The following is a 21,862-nucleotide window of genomic DNA, read 5'->3' as shown; positions in this document are numbered from 1 at the left end:
GTTTTGATCGGTGACGAACAAACGCTAATGAAAAATCAAAAAAGGAAAGCACGCAAGGGAGCGCAAGACAGAAATTTATTAGGAAATTCAGCTAGGGCCATATGATCAACAGTTCATTAATGATTTTCAATAACAGGGTCAAAGATTTGACCTCATTTGCGAATAAGGTAGATTTTATTATCTCCAACAGGATCCTATTGATCAACTATCTTTGTGAAATGCACATTTTCTTGGGGTGGCCAGAATATGAACTAAAAAAATATTCAAATCCGATGCATTTGTTCCTGATTCCCTTCGCATTAAATAACACTGTGTGATGCTCTGGAAGTATGTATTATTTAAATTAATCGCATTCATATGCACAGACTCCACAATTGCTCTGTCAATTCCATGTTTATTCACAAGAAATCTTCGATGAAATACTGCTGAACTTCTGCCATTCAGCTTTGTCCACAACAAAAACCATTCATTCGTATCATAAGCCCCAACACAATCCACTATTGACAAAGCAATCTGCACCATTAAATGACACGCATAGTCTACTGGTAGTCTGTTCTTACAACACCTGCTCAATGGCACAGCTCTGAGTTCTCCAGCCTGGAAACCGAGTCGTTCCGTGTCTCAGATTCTGTGCCGCTGTTGCCCCCCGATCCCAGCCCAAGTGCACCACCTCACGTACGACCAAGAAGGCAGCCAGCTTCCAAGATGCACGTTCGAGCATGAACATGGCTCATAAATTTCCACCTGGCATCCCCCTCGGCCTCGCTCTCGCAGCCTGAATGAGCATTTCGTGACTCCGTCCGGCAAAGTTTGAACTTCTTACCAACCCACCAGCATGTGCCAGGCGCACAATAAATGGAGAAGAGCAATTGCCGGGCGTTTTTATTATCATCTGACATGAGCTACAAAGTGCAATTTGTGGTTTCCGGTCGGTCTGCTCGATCCCAGTGGTGGCAGTGCTGTTGGAGGCGCAGACTTTCACTCTTTTCCGTTTCCCACCGCGGTAGCAAGTGAAGAAACATTTCTTTTCCTCCTCATTGAGAACCCCGTTGGGAGTTGTCAATTTCCACGGAACGCGTGCTAGGTCCCGGAACTAGATCGATCTCTTGTTTGTGCCATATTTGCGCTATTCGTTCCGAAGCTGTCAAAATCAATCCGCTCGTCCGTCAGCAATCGATTACTGTCAAACGGCGAGCGAGAGTTTTCTTTGCTGCCCTGCGTGACTGAGGAAAAGTAAACAACTCCCAGGGAGGAAACGGAAGCCGAGTCAATCCTGATTGATGATTTCCGGGTGGGTTGTGTACCTACCACTCGGTGTGTACAGTTGGAAAAACATTTATCACCTCTCACCGGAGGAACAATTGGACCGAGCTGAAAAGTCACGTTCCAGTGTGCACACTTCACCTATCTACATAGCTGTCTGTTTTCGTTCAGGGCGAGTTGTTCTTGTATGTAGTCGGTATAAGGGACCATTAACTTTAGCCCGTTTTTTGGTCTACCGGGTTACAGAACGTTGGCTGTTTTTACCGTAAGTGGCTACGCAGCTTATTGCTTTGGGAGTAGAGCCATATTGGAAATTTGAAAAACTCTTTCAACATAATCATGCTCGAAATATAACTCACATTCTTATATTTCTATGCGGTATTTTTTAAATGATTTTTTTTTTTAATTTGTGTAAATGTGTTTCCTCTAAATAAGAGAATGTGAAGTGAAGTAGTTATTGAATAAATTACTGAAAGAAGAAATTATCAAGTTTAATAAGTATTATATCTCCGAATTGACGAATAAAAGTTAAAGAAAATATGACACAATCAAAAACAACTTTACAACGCATGGAGAATCCAATTCCCTCTTGATGACAATATGGCCCAATTCATGCTAACACTCATTTACAAATAATGTTACAGTCCTAATTATGGAATGCAATTTAGATGTTCTAAAGCTCATTTGTCATTTTTTTTACATCTGCGAATAAAACTCATTTCAATAAAACAAAACTGTAGTAAAAAGACAATTCTCCGTTTTACGATGTGTTTCTTCCAATCCAGCACCATCCATCGGCGGCGGAGGCTATCATTCTAAAACCCTAAAGTTCATATCCTAAAACGGGGCAGGATCTTGCACCGGCCGTCTGTTCTGCTTAAGTGAAAGCATTTCTCACGTTTTCTTTCGGAGCTTTTTGCGCCCCGCGAGAGCTGTGAACACAAGGCATAAAAGATCATAGCAGGTACCTATCTTCCCATCTACTGCCAACCAGGAGGAATGTATGTATAGGAAGGTACTATTTTTCCCCATTCCGAAGTGGAGCAATATCCCAGGACGACCCGTCCGTGCTCGCTGGCGCTGGCCTGTGCTGATGCTGCTGGTGGGAACGAAACGAGCGCATCTTTTTTGGTCGATGCCGGAAACACGGAAGAAACACTCACCAACTTTTGGAACGCTGTAGAACCACATTTGTGATGCAACAAATTGCTTGTGCCAAACCATGGACGGGTCGTAAAAAATGCAAAATTGACCAATAAAACTAAATGAAGCCGAAGAGTAGAAGATGGTTGGCTGACCTAAGGACGTGGAATGCAGGCGACGGATGTGGGGTGGAAGTGTTTTTTCAACAAAAGTGCTACGTTACGTCACGTTTGTATTTGTTGGCGATGGATGGTGGCTGAAGCGATAGCGTGGGAGTGCTGTAATTTTCGTTCTGTGTTGAAACAAGGCACTTTATGGACACAAAAACGATGTTATGTTTGTGCTCAATTGAATAATGCAATTAAAAATATAATGCTGCTTTTTATACCGGTTTTAGCTGCCATTAACCTCAGCTTAAACTGACTGTAAGTTGCACAATCGGTTCAATGAACATATCGTCAAACAACTTTAAATTTATAGTTTTGACATCCCGGAATTGTCAAAAATGGATAATAATTGACATACTTAATAGGCTCTCGACTGTTTGAATTTTACTAATACATTTTTTTTGGCTTTCAGTCTTTACTGGCTATTAAAACGACATATTTCTTCTACGCCCGGCGTAGAAGAAATATGTCGTTTTAATAGCCAGTAAAGACTGAAAGCCAAAAAAAACAAATGTATTAGTAATTGACATAATTACAACACTTCTAATTATATCCAAAAATAATTATAGCATAGCATTGTTACGGTGCACTTCGTAGATTGGACACTAATGATACTCATGTTTTTCTTTTGAAATTTCCATTCAGAATACTATCAGAAATCAAGGTGGTGTGATCCTTGATTTCAATCTAGGACAAAAATTACAAAAGCTTGAGGATTACTACTCCTGGCCACGCCTATCTTCACCGTAACTCGGGAAAGAAAGGAAGTGCTGAAGTGGTACTTACTTAACAAGAGGTCACCGACATAGCGACACCCTCATAAGTACCACGGAGTTGGATATTGGGGAAGGTATTCTTTGAGTCAGGATTTGCCTGTAGCTGACAATGTGACCGTGGTAGATCTTACACCGTAACATACCACGTAAACACACCACGGGGCTAATTATATCCAAAAATAATCATACCCAAAAATCCCAGTTTGGGCATCACCTGTATGTGATTGTGCATTGCATAAGTCATTACAGTAGTAAAAAAATGACTGTGAAAGAAATGACATTTTGCTTTAATTATTTCAGACTTTGCCCATCGAAAAGATTCCATTTGCGTTGCAATAGGATTGGAGTTCAGCGTTCGTATTTTTCATAAAAATTGTCGATAGTGCAGTTTGACTCCAGCAGCATGTTGGTTATCGTTTCCGACAGGTTTATACGATATTTCCTCATGCGAAAATCACGAGTAGGTTTGAGTAAATCGTGGGCAGAAATCTCCCCTGCAGCTCCCCAATAAATTCCTTCTGCGATTCAACAATTTTTCTCGCAGGAAATCATCGAGAAGTTCTAGGGATCGCTTCCAGCTTACTTTTACTTGTGTGTTTACTTGAGCCGACTTGAAAGATCTCCACCCTGAGCGATGTCCAGCTTTTGCTTTAACCTGGTGCGAGGTTAGATATCGATCGACTTTTTTTAATTCTTCATAGAGGCTGCGCCGCCATGAGCCTCTTGGTGTGCATCTGCTAAGATGTCCCGCTGGGTTCCAGTCTAATGCTTGTGCGATGTTTCAAAGCCGAGTTGTTATTTTCAAATTGCTAGCATGATGAAACTCTTATTTTAGGGAATTCAACAAAATGTTCTGGATCGGACCGGTAATCAAACCCAGCCTCCTTCACCATGGTCGCAAATGTCAGGAATTAAAATTAAATTGAAACAACTTAAAGTTAACTCACTTTAATATGTAAATTATATGTTTTGCCAAGGGGTAAAGTTGCTAAGTAGAAGTAAATTTAAAAAAACTCAAAGGTGCAGCCCAATCGGGTTGTACGCAAAGGTGACGTAGGACTACGTAGCTATACGAAATGGAGGGTATTTTTTATTGGAGGGTAGCTCCCAGTTGGATGAACCAGCCGTGGAAAAGGAACGACTCATCGGCCGCATCGCCACTGAAGTCACTCGCCTATCTTTCAGTGGATATCATCAGAATCCTAGAAGACATTATGCTCAAAAATGTCCGGAATAAAGGAAAAATAAGCAGAATCGGACGTGGCGCGAAACCAAACACAAATATATTAATTTGCAACGTGTAACTGCTCGTGACGTCCCTACGTCTGGGCAGTGGACGTCCTTACGCCCCTAACTAGCTCACCTCTATTGCTCAGGGTCGACGATTAATCGGCTCGAAGGGACACACAACCACGAAGCGGACAGAGGTAGACCTTTAAGGACCAACGGACAGTCATGCATTTTATGAACGAATAAGAAAAGCTTGTGGATACATTTTACTTGTCTTTTTTATTGAAAGCTCATGTTAGTATAAGAAGGTTAGTTTTAGTTCATTTGAATAGGGTTAGTAACGATTAGTATAGCTGATTCGGCCGATTGGTGGGCTGGGGCCCATAGTGGCATGCTTGATTTACGCCACATGACGGAGGTACGAAATCTGGTCCGTACATACCTTCGATGGCCCGAGAATAATTGGGACTTGGCGAATGCACCCAACACTGACGTCACTTTGGCCGCTGCAAGTGCTCTTCAGGTGAGCCTGGGATACGTAACCGACGAAGGGAACTGGTCGGCTTCTCGGCCCAGCGGGGCAGGCTCGGGTCGACACCGGGTCTGAGCTATTAAGGGTTCGGACGTGGACCCACCTTTCGGGGCTTTCGAACGAGGAGGGGACACTTGTCGCTGAAATCCACGTGGGTGTGGGTTCGGTGGTTTCGGGCACTTTGCTTCCAGGATCCACGGTTCCGGGCCTCCGAGCGAGGATGGGTTTGGCACTTGCTGCAAGACTTCCTTCGGTGGTGCTTGATAGGTTGGACACGATGATATTTCCTCTTCAAATGGATAGGATTGTTCGATGGCTTTGCTTCTCGGCGACGGTGCCGGGAGGAAGAATAAATCTTCTTACGTTCGGTCGGCGGGATTGGTATCTCCGGGCCTCCTGGAGGTGGATTCGGCAGGCCTGAAGCCGGAGTGGATTCGGCAGGCCTGAAGCCGGACTGGATTCGGCAGGCCAGAAGCTGGGTTGGGTTTGGTTTTAAAACTGTGCCGGCACGTGGTTTTCCACTTCGCCAGAGATGGCCGTCCAAAAACACCGAATTTCACCGTCTTCCAGGTGTAAGAAACACTAGGTCAACCTTTCCGGGCACTTCGTCGATCTTCCTATCGTATTGAACACTCGCACTTCACCGAAATTGTCACGGCCAAGGAAAACGATGATCAAAAATCACCAACCAAGTTTTTTTTCCGTCGTTTAAGCACGTCTGACGTCGTTCACGTTCTGAATCGTTCTCCTTTTGAATCTCCTCCGCCCGTATTTCTATGTTCGGCTTTTCTTCGTTCTTCGCCCCGGAACTAGTGGGGTCTAGATGGAGATTTCGCCCTTGATAGAGCCCAGAGCCGATTTGGTTTTTTTAGTAGGTTTAGTTTTTTTTGACAATTCTGAAGGGGTTTCTATTTTGGGTTAATTTAACTTATTGTTCATAGAAGCGAGTGGCTGAATAAATGGTCCATTGTTATCGTGGACGGTAACAAACGTTCGACTTCCGCCCGCGATGGAAGCGTACATGCATCGTTTTCTATAGCGCTGGTGGCAACGTGAGCAGGACTTCAAGAATAAATTACAAACAGTCCTTTGACCGTTTTGACCGTTAGAAAAATTGTTTATCCAGACAAACAGACTGTTCGGCTGTTTAGACGACAATGACGATTTTGGAAAGATTTGTTGTTTTTAATAATGCGCCATTTGAAAAACTAAGGCAGCTAAACGACATTTTTCACTAAGGTGGCGTCTTCATCGATTTGGCCGTCGTCGACGGAAAGTGAAATTTTCTGGCAAGATTCTTTGGTTTTGTTTCGTTAGTCATTAGAAATGATATCGATTTTTTTTCCGGGTTACCATCGTTTGGCGACGACAGAAAGTTGCCCTTTGGTAGCACAACCACAAGCGCGCGTCGGAGGGAGATGATGCAATGAGTTTGTTCAAATGGATGGCGTCAGTAGCAGTCAAATGGAATTTCCTCACAAGATTTTGATTATGTTTTGTTGTAGTTGAGGATTGAAAAGCTCCATTATTGGAAAAATATCGGTTCTTTACAGTACCATTATTTTACACAAGGGTAGTTTAATCCGGGATGCAAGAATGTTCATCAAAGTCCAAAATTAATAGTTTGGCGTTGACAGAAAGTTACCCTTCGATAGCAGAATCATAAGCGCGCGTCGGTGAGTGACAACGCAACAAATTTGTTCGAATGAATGGAATCGCTCACAGCAACCGAACTATCACGCCAAACGCCGGTTCCACGGAAACAGTCCATTTTGCAATCAACCCTTTCTGTTCAGAAGATGCTGGTCCTGAGAAGGACCAATTTTGTGTCCCCAATGCACCTTTCCAATAACTAACTGCAACCCAATGCTTGTCGAAACGTTAGGGTTAGAATTCTACTTCGTGCTGTTATTGTTCGACGACCACTCGATGAGTTTTCGCCAAGACGCCACCATTAGGAATAAATTTTCAGCATCGCCACTGCATCGCACGGGATCGAAACAGCCGTCATTTTTTGCAATCAACCCTTTCTTTACAAAAATGATGGTTTGTTGAGGTTGAATGACGACCACCAACGCAGACTTCCACCACCAATTCGATGATTTTCCTTTGAAAATGCTACCAGAGCGCCTTCGGGCTGCTGCGTTCGCTCCGCTGCGTCGGCTCTGCGTAAAATCTTATTTAACCGCTCTCTGCGAAATCCCGATGGTGTTTATCTAAGATGCGTATTGTTGCGAGGAATGACAACAGAAATTTGACTCAAGACGAAGTTTCTCCATACTACAAAACATTATCTTTCGGCATCTGTCTGTCCGAGCGACGTTCACCGATGGGTGGTTGCTGTAGACAGTTTCCACTGAGGTGGCGTCTTCATTGATTTTATACAAAAGAAGGCTGATCCGACTATCCGAAATAAACTTTCTTCAAAGTGCAAAACTCAATCGTAAATAGCGAATTTGATAGCGCGTCGGAGGGAGATGATGTAGTGAATTTTAATGGATGGAATCACTAACAGCAACCACGCCAAACCCGATGCCACCGAAACAGTCCATTTTCGCAATTAACTCTTTCTTTTCATAAAATGTTGGTCCTGAGAAGAACCAATTTTCTTTTCCCAATGTTCCTTTCCAACTAACTGACACCACAATTTGTAATAAATTTTCAGCATCGGCATTGGCGGTGCGGGATCATATGAAATTCTGGTTCGTTGAGGATGAATGATCTGCAGCAACACATCGAGCACCACCACCAATGCGATGGATTTTCTTTGAAAAGCTTATTAGCGCCTCCGTGATGCTGTGTCCGCTCCGCTACGACCGCTTTGATTTTGTGTTTGTTTGTTTGATCTTGTTCAAACTGAGGATTAGATCCAAACCCGCAAGTACTTGATTTTTGATGTCTGTGCTAGTGATGCATGTACGTGATTGGTTAGTTTACCTATTTCTAAACTTTTCATCAATTATCGATAATAAATAGTTAAAAATCAGTATTTTCAAATAAATACAAAGAAGCGTTGACTCATCCTTGATCGAATGGTCCAAAAAAAATGAAAATCCATCGAGAAACGGCTTAGATATAAGAGTTTAAAGTCTATCATATTTTTGTGACGATCCCCGATTTTCGCAATCGTAAAGTGTACCCCAATATAGAAAACACAGACATAGTCCTACGTCATCAATGTTGTTCAGTATCTTCGCAAAGAATGTTGCCTGCTGCACTCTTCTTCTTCTTCTTCTTCTTCTTCTTTCTAGAGTGTCCATATCAAACTGCAAACTGCGTAATGCCATCCGAATGAACCTCCGCTGAACACACTCAATCCTCAGGGATCACAATACATCAACATCAAATCTTTGTCAATTTTAGCAATAAAGCCCAGCTGACGATTTGCTCTGGAAATTATCGCAGTATAATGTCAGCACAGAGTTGAATGTCAGCTTTGGATCCAACATGACTCCAAGATCGGAAACCATCTCAACTCTTTCAAGTATCGTGCCGTCTATCCGGTAATCGAACAATATTGGCTCCTTCAATCGATGGAACGTCATTCCGGAACACTGACAATAAGTCGGTTCCGATGACACCAGGCAACAAAGTTATCCAGCAAACTTTGTTATCATTGACAATCGTTAGCCGATCGAATCACCAAATAAATTTTCAGATCGTCAGCATACGTGATTTTGAAATCCAGTCCAAATTTTGCAGCGACATCGTTGAAGAATATCGTGAACAACAATGGTCCAAAGTTGCTTCCCTGGGGTACACCAGAAGTACTGCAGACATCTACCTACTTGAGCCTTGCTTTCCATTGCATTCACGCAGGTGTTAGTAAAAACTAGCAAGTTCGTAGTGACCGACCTTCCTGGCATAAAACCGTGCTGATCTGTTGAGATGTTATTCTTCGATTTACTAGGAATCACCTCACTAACGATTATTTCGAATAGCTTGGACGCAGCTGATAAGATAGAGTTATCCCCCTGTAGTTTCTGACTTCCCTTCTGTCACTATTTTTGAAGACAGGAAACATTTAGAATTGCTTCCAAATCTTCGGAAAGATCATCGAGTGAACGGCAGAAAATAGAAGCGAGAGGCTCGGCAAAAACGCGACAGAATAAAACAGATGGAATCCCACCTGGACCCGGAGACAGAGAACTTTTCAGCTTCTTGGCGGCTGCGATGACCATTGCGGGGATTACCACGAATGTTGTTAGGCTAATCAAGTCCAAATGAACGTCTTTGATTGAATAAGGATTCCAAAAATCTAGCGAAGAGTTCACAACATTCATCAGATGTTTTCGCTTCAGCGTTGTCATACACCAAATTCTTTGGAACAGAGGAGTTTTTTCTTTTACTGTTAACGAACTTCCAAAAGCTTTTGAGATTACGTTTGCACTCTCATAACGTGGGGCCTTATGCAATTCCGAATTCAAGCTGCGGTAAGTATTACTAGCACGTTGGAAACGGAGTTTTCTCTCGAGAGACCGTTGCGCACGATGCTTTCACTGACTGGCATCTTTCCCTTTTCAACTTTCTTAGTAACGAGGTACTCCACGCAGGTGACTTTGGGCGCCGTTGAGCAGGAACATTTGCTTGCAATCATTGTTAAACGATGAAACAGAATTTACTCGCCATTTCATTAACATTCTGACTCGCATTTAAATAGTCCCAATCAACATTTTGAAGATCGCCGCTGAGCAACTCATAATCTACCTTGCCAAAATCCAGACCTAGCTTATCGTCTGCACCATGCGAGTAATCTTTCGGAAGTGCTCGTCGCGCTGGGAAAGATGTTTCCAACGGAGGATGATGCGTATCCACAGGCAACAAAGCAACTACATCTACAGCAGAGTTGACGTTTGGTTTATAATTATCGGAACAGAACACAAGGTCCGGTGTACGGTTGGATTGATTACGATGGTAATTAATCTGCGTCATATTATAATGAAATCTATTCCGTCAAGCAGTGCAGCACTTGATGCAGGAACCTGGAACAGACAAAGGGTCAGCAATCAGCACGTTATCATTAGCATTCAGAATCCACTGTGTGCGGGGCTGGTTATAATCCCCGCAAATCATCACATGGTCATCGAAGGACGCATTGTTGCACAGCTCACGAACGGAGGCTACATGTTCGTCAAAGAGTTCCACATTATGGCTACGATCAGGCGGAATATAGACGGCACCAACCAGCAGATGACGACACCCAATGGTGATATCGGCAAACACTTGCTCAATTTTTTCACCAAAACTTGTACGGACTTGCACACAGTAATAACGATGATTAACTGCTATCAGGACTCCGCCGAAATTTGTCTTGTTGCTGTTCATACGGTTTCGGCAACAGCGAAACACATTGAATGATGACCCGAAAATTTGCAGAGAATCGATGCAATCGTTTAATCCGGTCTCGGTCAGTATTATGACGTCGTAGTTGCAATCCACCACAGCCAAAAACAAATCGTCGATTTTCGTCCTCAGTCCCCTCACGTTATGGTAGTATACGAATACACGATCAGCTCGGGAGGTAGTCGTCTGCAATATAGCACGGTTGAGTGTGTGGGAAGAATAATTTAAAAACGAATACTCGCCTATGATGGAAAGCCTAGGGTCCTCAGCATAGCGCATTAAACAGGTGTCTGACTCTGATTGATGACCACCGTTCTGAAGGATGGTCGTCGAGCGTTTTTTGATTGGTCCACAAATTCCCTGAAGACCAGTCCGTTCAGCCAACTCGATGCTAGCAACGCCTGTTCTTTCAGTGACGCTTCGAGCCCAACTTTGAATGAAACGAACGACATGTTCGAGACATCCATTTAGGAACTAAACGAACCACATCACACGGAGATTGCAAATCTAGACAGCGCGTCACTATTTTCTGCACATCATCGGATGAAACGCGAGGATGGAACCCAGACAAGTACAACCAGAACATGGGCGGTGTTGGAGTAGGCATAATTGATTCAATCGACAAATCGCTCAGATCAACCGATCTTGTGCCGCGATCGAAGCCCAAAGACGATGAATCAATTTGTTCCACACGGGATCGTGTCGCACTAAGTTTAGGTCAAATGCGATGAGAAGGTGTAAGCATTTGATTTCTACTTACACCTGCTTGAGACGCAGCGAGAACGTCAACTTTGTTGCTCATTTTTTCGACCACCCCAGCAAGTAATTGGACGCCAAAAAGTACTGCACGATGGTTCCTGGTATTCGAATATATACAAATTTCGCAGCCCGAACCGAAAAAATTTGTAACCGAAACGTCGGATAAAAACGTAAAACCCGTTTTTGAGCATAAGAAGACTGAAAGCCATAATCTCAAATGTTAAGGATGCCATCCCACAGCTAATAACCAAATAAAGCAGCTGGTTAGGATGGTATCGGAGCTGAGCTTATCAATATGGACCCGGAAAAACTGGCAACTTTCCTGCACAAACTGGTAGCCAGAATCTGGTATACTGAACAGTTACCGGAGGAATGCAAGGAAGGGGTTATATGCCCCATCTACAAGAAAGGCTACGAGCTGGAGTATGAGAACATTCGAGCGATCACCATCCTTAATGCCGCCTACAAAGTGATATCCCAGATCATCTTCCGACGTCTGTCACCGTTCATGAATGATTTCGTGGGAAGTTATCAAGCCGGCTTCGTTGACGGCCGCTCGACCAGAACTTTACTGTACGGCAAATCTTTCAATACCAGGTCCCATGTCTCAACGCACCATCTGATCATTCATGTCAAGGCGGAGGGCAGTTCAAATTTAAAAAATGTTCGAAAATTCCATCTTCCGTATGTCTATTAGCATCATTTTGATAATATAGGAGTCCTGGCAAAATTTCAGGCAATTCGGTGGCCATTTATGGGTGGCGTGAAGTCAATTTATATTTATATGGAAATTAGTATGGGAAAAACTTAAAATTTATTCGAGTCTCTTTATAGCTGTCAAACCGTGATGAATTCAAATAAACATCCCCAACTTCCCTTTTTGAAATCTATATAAATGAGACCTCCGGGTAACACATTAGTTATGAGTGGATTGAGTCCAAATAGATTCCAAAAATGGAGGTTGGGATGTTTATTTGAATTAATCGCGATTTTAAGAGTTGTAGGCGGATTTAAATAAATTTTGAGTTTTTCCTATTTCCATATAAACATAAATTGACTTCGAGCCATCCCTAAATGTCAGTGGCCATTGCCTGAAATTTTGCCAGGACTCCTATATTATCAAAATTATGCTAATAGACATGTGGGAGTAGGAAATTTCGAACATTTTTGAAATCTGAACTGCCCTCGCGGCATACGACCATATAGACCGCATTGAGCTATGGATAATTATGGACGAGAATAGCTTCCCTGGAAAGCTTACTAGGCTGATCAAAGCAACGGTGGATGGTGTGCAAAACTGTGTGAAGATTTCGGGCGAACACTCCAGTTCGTTCGAATCGCGCCAAGGACTAAGACAAGGTGAGACTTTCGTGCCTGTTGTTCAACATTGCGCTAGGAGGTGTCATGCACAGAGCCGGGTGTAACAGCCGGAGTACGATTTTCAACAGATCCAGTCAATTTATTTGCTTCGCGGATGACATGGACATTGTCGGCCGAACATTTGCAAAGGTGGCAGAACAGTGCACCCGCCTGAAACGTGAAGCAACAAAAGTTGGACTGGTGGTGAATGCGTCAATGACAAAGTACATTCTTGTGGGCGGAACCGAGCGCGACAGAGGCCGCCTGGGAAGCAGTATTACGATAGACGGGGATACCTTCGAGGTGGTCGAGGAATTTGTCTACCTCGGATCCTCGCTAACGGCTGATAACAATGTTAGTCGTGAAATACGAAGGCGCATCATCTGTGGAAGTCCTACTACGGGCTCCAGAAGAAACTGCGGTGAAAAAAGATTCGCCACCGCACCAAATGTGTCATGTACAAGACCCTAATAAGACCGGTTGTTCTCTACAGGCGTGAAACATGGATAATGCTCGAGGAGGACTTGCAAGCACTCGGAGTATTCGAGAGAGGGGTGCTTAGGACCATCGTCGGTGTGCAAGAAGATGGTGTGTGGCGGCGAAGAATGAACCACGAGCTCGCCCAACTCTACGGCGAACCTAGTATCGAGAAGGTAGCTAAAGCCGGAGCGAGATGGGCCGATCAGGTGCAAAACGACTTGGCGAGCGTGGGGAGTATTCGAGGATGGAGAAATGTGGCCTCGAACCGTGTATTGTGGCCTCAAATTGTTGATTCAGTGTCATCTGATTAGATGCAGACTAAATAAATGAATGATATTTCTGAATTAAAATCTAGAGTCTGAAGGTACGAAACCCTGCATTTGAGAAGCATAGAGGCTTTTTTTACGAAAAGTTATGTTGCTTCGTTGCATTAGTAGGATCGGTCTACGCTACTCGGAAGCCTCCTTTCAAGAGCCTCGGAAGTCCCCTTCAAAAGGCTCGGAAGCATTTTTTCAAGAGGATTGGAAGACCCCATTCAAGAGGCTCAGAGGTGTCCTTTCAAGAGGTTCGGAAGCCTCCTTTCAAGAGGCTCGGAAGCTTCCTATCGAGGGGCTCTGAAACCCCGTTTCAAGGACCCGAAAAGGTCCTTCCAAGAGGCTTAAAAGAATCCCTTTAAAAGGGACGAAAGCCTCCTTTCAAGAGGCTCGGAAGCTTCCCTTGAAGCTGAGCATGAGCATGATTGACCGCCCACGGTTGCTACTCCGTTATTGCCAAGTCAGCTGTAATTACACAGAGAACCAACAGATGAAGTTTGGGACTAACATCATCCTCAATGTGTAAAAACAGGTCACCCAAAATCAAGCAATACCAGTGCCGGCCGTGTCCGAATGCAGGTCAATTAGGGAATTGGTAGGAAAATGTTGACGTGATACACGCTTTGATGGAAGCCGACGAGTCATCTGCACTTCCACGAGAAATCACTGGGATGTTGGATATATGGGGTAGGAAGTGTAGCAGAGTTCGTTTTGGTAAAAGGTTTGCCGTGTGTAGCATGTAGTTTGATGAAGTTTAAACTAAATCACAATAGAGCGCGCACTAATTTATCCAACTTATCGACCGCACTTAGCAGAACAAATTATTTCGATGATCGCGCGATCGCTCTGCGTACTAATAAAAACACGCACTAAATCTTTATTTGCTTATTAATTTAATTACCCGCACAACGCAGAGCCAAATATCTCTATGATCGCGTGATCATTCTGCATTCAGAGAAAACACAATCGAACGCGCACTAATATTTCATTTGCTAATTAATTTATTCACCCACACAAAACAGAACAAAACATTTCGCGTGATCGTTCTATATTTGTTAATTACAAGAACAAAACATTATACTTTATTGCACAGTGACGTCACGCACGACTTCTGACAGGTACTGGTCCTGTTGTTTACAGACGACTTTATTTTAATTTTGAGATTCTTCTATGAGTACCTGTCTACCAGTACCTGTCAAAATAGTGAGGTTATGTTTGCCACGCGCAATGACCTATGGTGATCGTGGAATTCATTTGCGAGCAAGAAGTTCCTACTATTACATTGATTGTTGAAAAGAAAGAAAAAAAACTAGCCTGCAATATTTTCAACATATAAACCACGGTATGAAAACGTATACACGTTTTTTTTGTAGCACGTGTAGGAATGAAGAATAGTAAATTTAAAAAAATGTTTTTTTAATGATGACGGTTGCTGAAATATAAATAAAAATGGAATTTGTTGTAATTTGATCGGATATTTAACTATTTAAAAAACATTAGCGTGCAACGAATTTGATAGCGGTGTGATGGACTTTGAGCGAAATGATGGATTTTGAGTGAGAGACGAAGAACTTCAACTGAGCGGAGAGCGAATAGTGTGGTCTGCTTCAGGCTTCAACAGCTTTGGGATGTAAGATCAGTTTTGTGACAAATAACGTTGACAGAGGATGTACAAAAAAAAAATGCTTAATATAAGTTAAAAAGAAAGTTCTTTGTTTTTTTTCTGCACGGTTTCTCGAAATAACACGGATTCTCGAAACAGCACCGATGTTTTTCACACGGATTTATTTTACACGAAACGCATCCCCCATATTAACAAAGACCCGGTTACTTTTTTTACACGGATATTTTTTGCACGGATTTTTTACACGGTTTCTCGAAATAACACGGAATCGGGTGTATAGGAAATCAGGCTGACTTAAAAGGTATTAAATATCATTCTTTGCCCCATCAAACCCTACTAAAGTAACCCATTCGCGACTCATTCTTGCATTCTCAATATGATGGAATATAACCCAAATAATGTGAAAAAAAAAACTTACAGGTTATTCAAATCTGTTGGAAATGAGTGAATCTTCAAAATGTTGACCATTATGTCTAATTCAAATCTTGAACAGAGACGGTCTACGCAGGACAAAAGCTTTGTAATAGACCTGTTATTCTTAGATATAATATATGTGTGGATCCCAGAAGTGTCATTTAAGAGAAACGTCCGGTATTGGGACCAACCGGCCCTAGCACACCTCTGCCAAGTTATTTTAATATGTATAATGTTTTCACTTGCCCTCTTCACCAACGCACCGACTGTGCAATCAAATCTGTCGCAAAAGAACCGGCTCTTAATCCTGTGACGGGGAACACATTTCAGACGATTTTTGTGTCATTTCGTTAATCATATCATGGAACAAACTCACCGAATTGATTTCCGAAAACTGGACTACTCGAACTAAAATACAGAACACCTTTTTCCATTAGCACGATAATACAAAACCTGTATAGTTCCAACTTCGCAATTTCAGTATACGTATTCAGTGTTACCACGCCTCACATTTACTTGAAGCATAGCACTTGTTAAATGGTAATCATGTCTGATTAAGGTCACTCCTGACGGAATCCAATTTTTAAAGTACTCGCACACCATTCGATACGGAAGCAACGCACAATTGTCATTTTTATTTTTTCACGCATGCTGCGGCGTAGCAAACATGAAAAAATATAAATGACAGTTGTGCGTTGCTTTCGTATCGAATGGTGTGCCCTTGAAACGCGAGTACTTTGAAAATTGGATTCCGTCAGGAGTGACCTTAAACATTGAATTCTAGAAAAATGAAAATCGAAATTGGCGAATACAAAAAAAGTGACGAGACAAAATTAAAAACACGTCCAACTGCAAGCACGGTGCACTTCGATCTCCGCTCGGAAGCTTCCCTTGAAGATGCACGAAATTCTTCTTCCAAAATGCTTGGAAACGTACTTGCTTTAATGCTGGTTTAATAACGCTCGGAAGCCTTTTAAATTTTAATAGTCAAAAAAGTCCTTTAGGATGCTTTATGTATACATAAAGCATCCTAAAGGACTTTTTTGACTATTAAAATTTATATATAAATTTACCTTGAATTTGAGTTTTTCATGGAATAATGAAAATATTTCCATTAGTTTTCAGTAGTAGTTACGCTTGTTTTCATTTTAGCAAAAACACATATAGGGGTACCTCAATTAATTCCAAAATTCGAAGGGGTACCTCTCAAGAAAAAGGTTGAGAAACTCTGCTCTACGACAAGGACCTGTTCAACAACGAGGGATTCAGAAATAGGATGACGTTGCCACTTTGTTTGCTGCTGATACAGTCAGTCTGCCGGGTCATTGTCAGAAGGAAGCTCCAGAGGGATTATTGGGTCCATTTTTTTTGTAAAATTTTATATTTGTCACTAGCCTTAACATTTGATTTCGTTGGTAGCTCCACACATTTGGCAACATTTCTGATCGTGATACTGCAACTTTCAAAAGTAGCAAATAGAAAAAATAGTGAGCAATTTCATTGCCACATAAATTATTCCTAGATCGTCAATGTAATATACCCACGCGAAATTATATGTGTGAATGCGATGTTTAAAATAGAATCTAATTTTGAAGAACGTACCCAATAAATAAGTTAAATTCACTACAAATTCTTCTATAATTCGAACGATTTTAAATTTATTTCTTTTTAAAATAACTGCAAACCATGTTCGAAACAAATGCGATATGAAGTCAGTACAACTCTATGGCGTTGTGTATTTAATTTCACACATCAAAATAGTAAGTTGGAAAAACCAAGATTTTCCACATTTTGATGAAACATCTAACAATTTAGCTTACCAAAATGTATGGAGAATCTGTGCCAATTATATGACCAATTTTGATATAGCCCTTCAACCAAGCATTTTTCATGGATGAACCCATAGTCATATTGAAATTCAAGTTATTATCAAACGACAAAGATACAACTCCGCAAAGTTGACTTGTTTGTAATAAAATATATTTGTGCTAATTATAAGACCACCACTGTATGAAACTAGAACTGTAGCCAGTGGTGGTCTTATAATAGACTAGATGTCCCACTTGATGATAATGATAGTGTCTCATAGTTTGACACCGCACTCGAAAGCAACTTAATTCATTTATGGTATAACAAAATTCACTTACCGGAGTGTGTAGGTTCAGGAGTCTTCGAAATACAGACATGAGGGCTGCAGCACCTGTCGGCTAATGGGCTCTTGCCAGAATTCATGCCGGCCCCGGCAGCAGTGATGCAAATTGGAAAACGTTATCCGGTGTTGTCATCACATATGATACGACCGCCTCCAGCCCACGTGGTGTCATGTGAGTCTGAGTGAGTAGGTTTGGACACAAAGTCAAAGTGCGACAACGGCGACGACGACGACGACGACGCCAGTGACGCATTGGAGGCAATTCTCTTCTTCTTGGAAACAAATTGCTGGAAGGTAAATTATGGCACACCAGTCCAGAGAGCAGAGCATCCACGGCACGGATGTGTTTGGTTGATGGATGTTGATGTTGATGCGATGGGCCCAAAACCAACCAACCCCAGGGAAAACAGAAAACGCAAACAGAAAGTGTCGTGCCAAGATGTTGCCGTGAGTTACATCATCTCGTATCCGGAGCAGCAGCGTCATGCGAGGTGCAGTGGCACAGTTTCGAACACAAATCCCCTGAGCTGGAAGAGCGTGCAATGCAATTGCGGTTATTTGTATGAGATGCTTTCTGCATGTGCATCTGTTGTATGGTTGATGATGACAGATAAGAGCAATCGATGCAGGATATGCTGCCGCAGACGAACTGGCGCAGCAGTTGAGGAAGTTCCGGTGCTTCGGGTCGTTCCAGTTATGAATTATGAGGGACACGATGAGACTTTGACTGGATCACTAGGAAATTGCGGCAAGCTTGACACGTTTGAAAGTATACACTTAATTATGTTGGGAATCATCGTAGTGCAAAGTTAATTATCCTAGACATATCTTTTTCTCTGGATTCGGATACATTCCTGATGGATGAATTTCCGTTAGGGTCCTATAGAACGTTTGATTTGAATCTGTGAAATATCTTCAAAATGAATGCCATATGGCATTCCGATGTCTTATTGGCAAAACATTTTTTGAGAAACGAAAACAATTGTTCAATATTTTCTAAAAATATGATAGGAACAAGCACGTAAACAGAACATAATTGTATAAGGCACCAAGATAACACGGTAGAAGATGGGCATATCGTATCCTTAAAACCTCGTGTAGATGAAGGAATAAAATTGTTCCCAGTGAGAGTTCCTTAGTCTTGCTTAGCAATTCCCATTCTTATGTCCCCGTGGTGGCGGCCGAGAGTTGAATAATCTTATGGAAGACAGAGAGGGGGTGATTGCCACTATCGAACCGAGCGTCTGTTCACCAAGAAGCACCGAACCGAATGTGAGCAGATCCTGCAAAAATTGATGAACACTATGAATAAACTATTCAAAATAAGTTAGTTTAGTTATTTTAGAGAATGCAATTGCTCATGGACTAACAATTCTTCCATCAGAACCTATTGTTACAGCAATTTAACCATCCTGAAGAACTCGGAAGCATGAGATAAAAAATAGGAACGAATGCTCTGTGAGGGCTTTCAAGTGGTCCGATATCCTTCCATACGAAGGAGACAGCAAACAAAGCAAAATTGCATCACTTTTATTGGGCTCATTCGACGGTAACTCGATCCCACATAGATGATACAAAAAACCTCTTCGGTGGCGTATCATTCCTCGCAAAAAAAAATACCCTAACCTGCACAAACAAGTGGATAACAAACACGTGTATCAACCGAATATAGCGATGCACAAGAAAAAATGCAATCATTTTAATGGATAGTAAATATTTTCGATATGTGCTCTTTTCCACGTGTGCAGAGGAGCAGTGCACCAGCAGACAGAGGGCTTCCAGACGAATCGGCTTGTGTCACAGAGTGAACCGACCGTACCGAGTAAGTGGGCGACCCGTCATTCAGTGTGGACATGCCCGGAATAGTTACAGGAGCGAGCAGAGCCACGTGACCAGGATGCGCTCACGAGTTGCAGTCCATTCTTTGATGGAGAACGATGAATAGGTGCTCGCTAGGGTAGCCTCTAAGAGGATCACTGCTTTCCACTTTGTATTGATTGGACCAAATGTTCTGCACAGGAAAGCGTTTTCAACGGTAGCCTGAGCACCCTGGCTGTGGAAGCGGAATGGGATCTAAAATCTAGCTTTCTTGTTAAAGTAGGCGAACTAAATTACAATTGAAGCTATTGAGTATGGTATTATTGCTTAAAAAGAATGAAGAGGAATTTTCCTAAACATTATTTACTGTGCAACTCAAACAAATCCAAAAACTGATAAATTACCTGAAGGAATTCGAATGAATTAGAATGAATTCACTCTGTGCAAATTGAAATAAATTTGCAGTAAAAAAATAAATGAATTTTCCGTGAAAATTAAAGAAAGCTCCTGATGGAAAATACTTGTGGAAGTCATAATCAATTAGAACGATTTACCGTACAGAATTTGATGACTTTCCGAAGAAATTCGAAATAAAAATTCATTTAGGTATTCGTGGAATGGTAATTAAAAATTTCCCGTGAAAATATGACTTCAATGGCTCTACATTAGGCTGTGCGCCGGTCATATCATCGGCGGCGGCGGCGTGGTGATCACTTTTGCCCCGGCGGCGGCGGCGTCACGGCGGCGCGCCGTTGACTTTTATCGGCGGCGGCGGCGGCGGCGTGAACCGGCGTGGATGAAAAAATCAATGGCTGAAAAAATCAATTTTACCGTAAATTTTTGGATTAACGCGGTTTGATTCACATGGTAGGAATCGCCCGTATAAAAACCGACTTCAGTGGATTAAAATTGCAATATTCTGCGTTTGCCGATCATCAAACAGCACATTCAAAATAGTCAATTGTCGGCGATACTAATCAATACCTGATTTCAAAATGTTATTTGAATTACCACTGTTTTGTTACTCTTTGATTTTGATTAATCAAATTTTAACAATAAATCCTGCTTCACTTTTTCGTGACCCCAAAGTGTTAAGATTTGGATTTCGGTGTCATAGAACAAATTGGTAAAAGGTATTACCAATTTAGGATTTAGATACATTTCAGTTGTTTTGATCACAAAATTACTAATGATTCATGGCCGTACAGGACGACTGGACAACGATGTGTACAGAGCTAGTTTTGTCAGTGTCTGTAGGTAGCGTCATGAAGTTACAAAAGAATTTTCTGGAAGAATTTTCAAAGGATTACCCTGAGAAATTCTATATTAAATTGCTTCAAGTAGTTTTGGGAATTTGGGAATTATGGGAATTTCAGGAACAATTATTGTCAAGGAACTTGCTAAGGAACTCCTAGAGGAATTACTAAAAAAAATTCCGAAGAAATATCAAATTGATTTTCAAAGAAATTCCAAAGCAAAATTCCGAAGCTGACAGAAATTTCCGAAGTAATCCGTTAATAAATTTCTGAAGGAGTTTTTAGAGATTTGGAATTTTGAAACAATTTCCTGAGGAACTCCTAAAACATTCTCTGTAGATATTTCAAAAAGAAGGATTTTCAGAAGGTATATCCGAATTTCTAAACAAAGTCTTGACAGAATGTCCAAAGGAATTTTCGGAGATATCTAAGACTGTCAGAAGTTTCTTCAGGAGTTACTTTGAAAAAAAAAAACCTGCAGGGACTTCTACGGATATTCCTTCAGGAACTTGTTCAGGAATTCTTAAGGAAATTTCGTCCTAGAACTTTTCAAGGAATTCCAAAAGAGTTTTTAAAAGAATTTCTTGAGGAATTTTCGGGAAAACACCTTAACGATTTCCCCAAGGTTTTCTTAAACAAATTTCTGAAGGAACTTTTTCAGAACTAATTCCTGAGAGAAATTTCCGAATATAGCTGAGAGAATTTTCGAAAGACTTTCTGGAATTCGTTTCCGGAGGAGTTTTTGTAGAACTTCTTGAGGTAATATCCGAGAACTACAATAAAAATCCTGGAGAATTTTAGGAATGACTTCAGAAATACCAGGAGGCATTTCCTCTGAAATTCTATTAGAAATTTCTTCATAAATTCCTTTGAGAATTCCTCCGGAAATTCCTTCAAATCTTCCTTCAGAAATTCTTTTAGGGGTTGTCCATAAACCATGTAGACTCTTAAGGGAGAGGGGGTTCGAAAAAGTCTACGTCAGTCTACGAAGGGGGCTGGGGTATACAAAAAGTCTACGTAGACTTTTTTTATTTAATTTTTTTACGGAAAACATTTCATACAGCAGCTTTGTGCGAAGTTCACTTGTTTGATTTTTTTCGATTTTTCCGTTTTTTTGCAAGACTTTACCGAAATAATCTCTCGAATCTCTTATGGATTTCACTGAAGTAATAGTCTGAACTACGGCTTAAAAATATCACTTAATAGGCTCTCGACTGTTTGAATTTTACTAA

At 41.6% G+C, this 21,862-nt stretch overlaps 1 protein-coding gene across 1 annotated transcript in view; it reads left to right on the top strand.

Annotated features, from left to right (window-relative positions):
- Positions 1 to 21,862, top strand: part of LOC134207309 (mucin-2) — a 630,356-nt gene that overhangs the window by 351,159 nt on the left and 257,335 nt on the right. The gene's annotated exons all lie outside the window — the stretch shown is intronic.

The sequence above is a fragment of the Armigeres subalbatus genome, chromosome 1 (assembly GCF_024139115.2).
Source record: "Armigeres subalbatus isolate Guangzhou_Male chromosome 1, GZ_Asu_2, whole genome shotgun sequence".
In the NCBI taxonomy this organism is placed as follows: domain Eukaryota; kingdom Metazoa; phylum Arthropoda; class Insecta; order Diptera; family Culicidae; genus Armigeres; species Armigeres subalbatus.
This window is presented reverse-complemented; position numbering and strand designations above follow the sequence as displayed.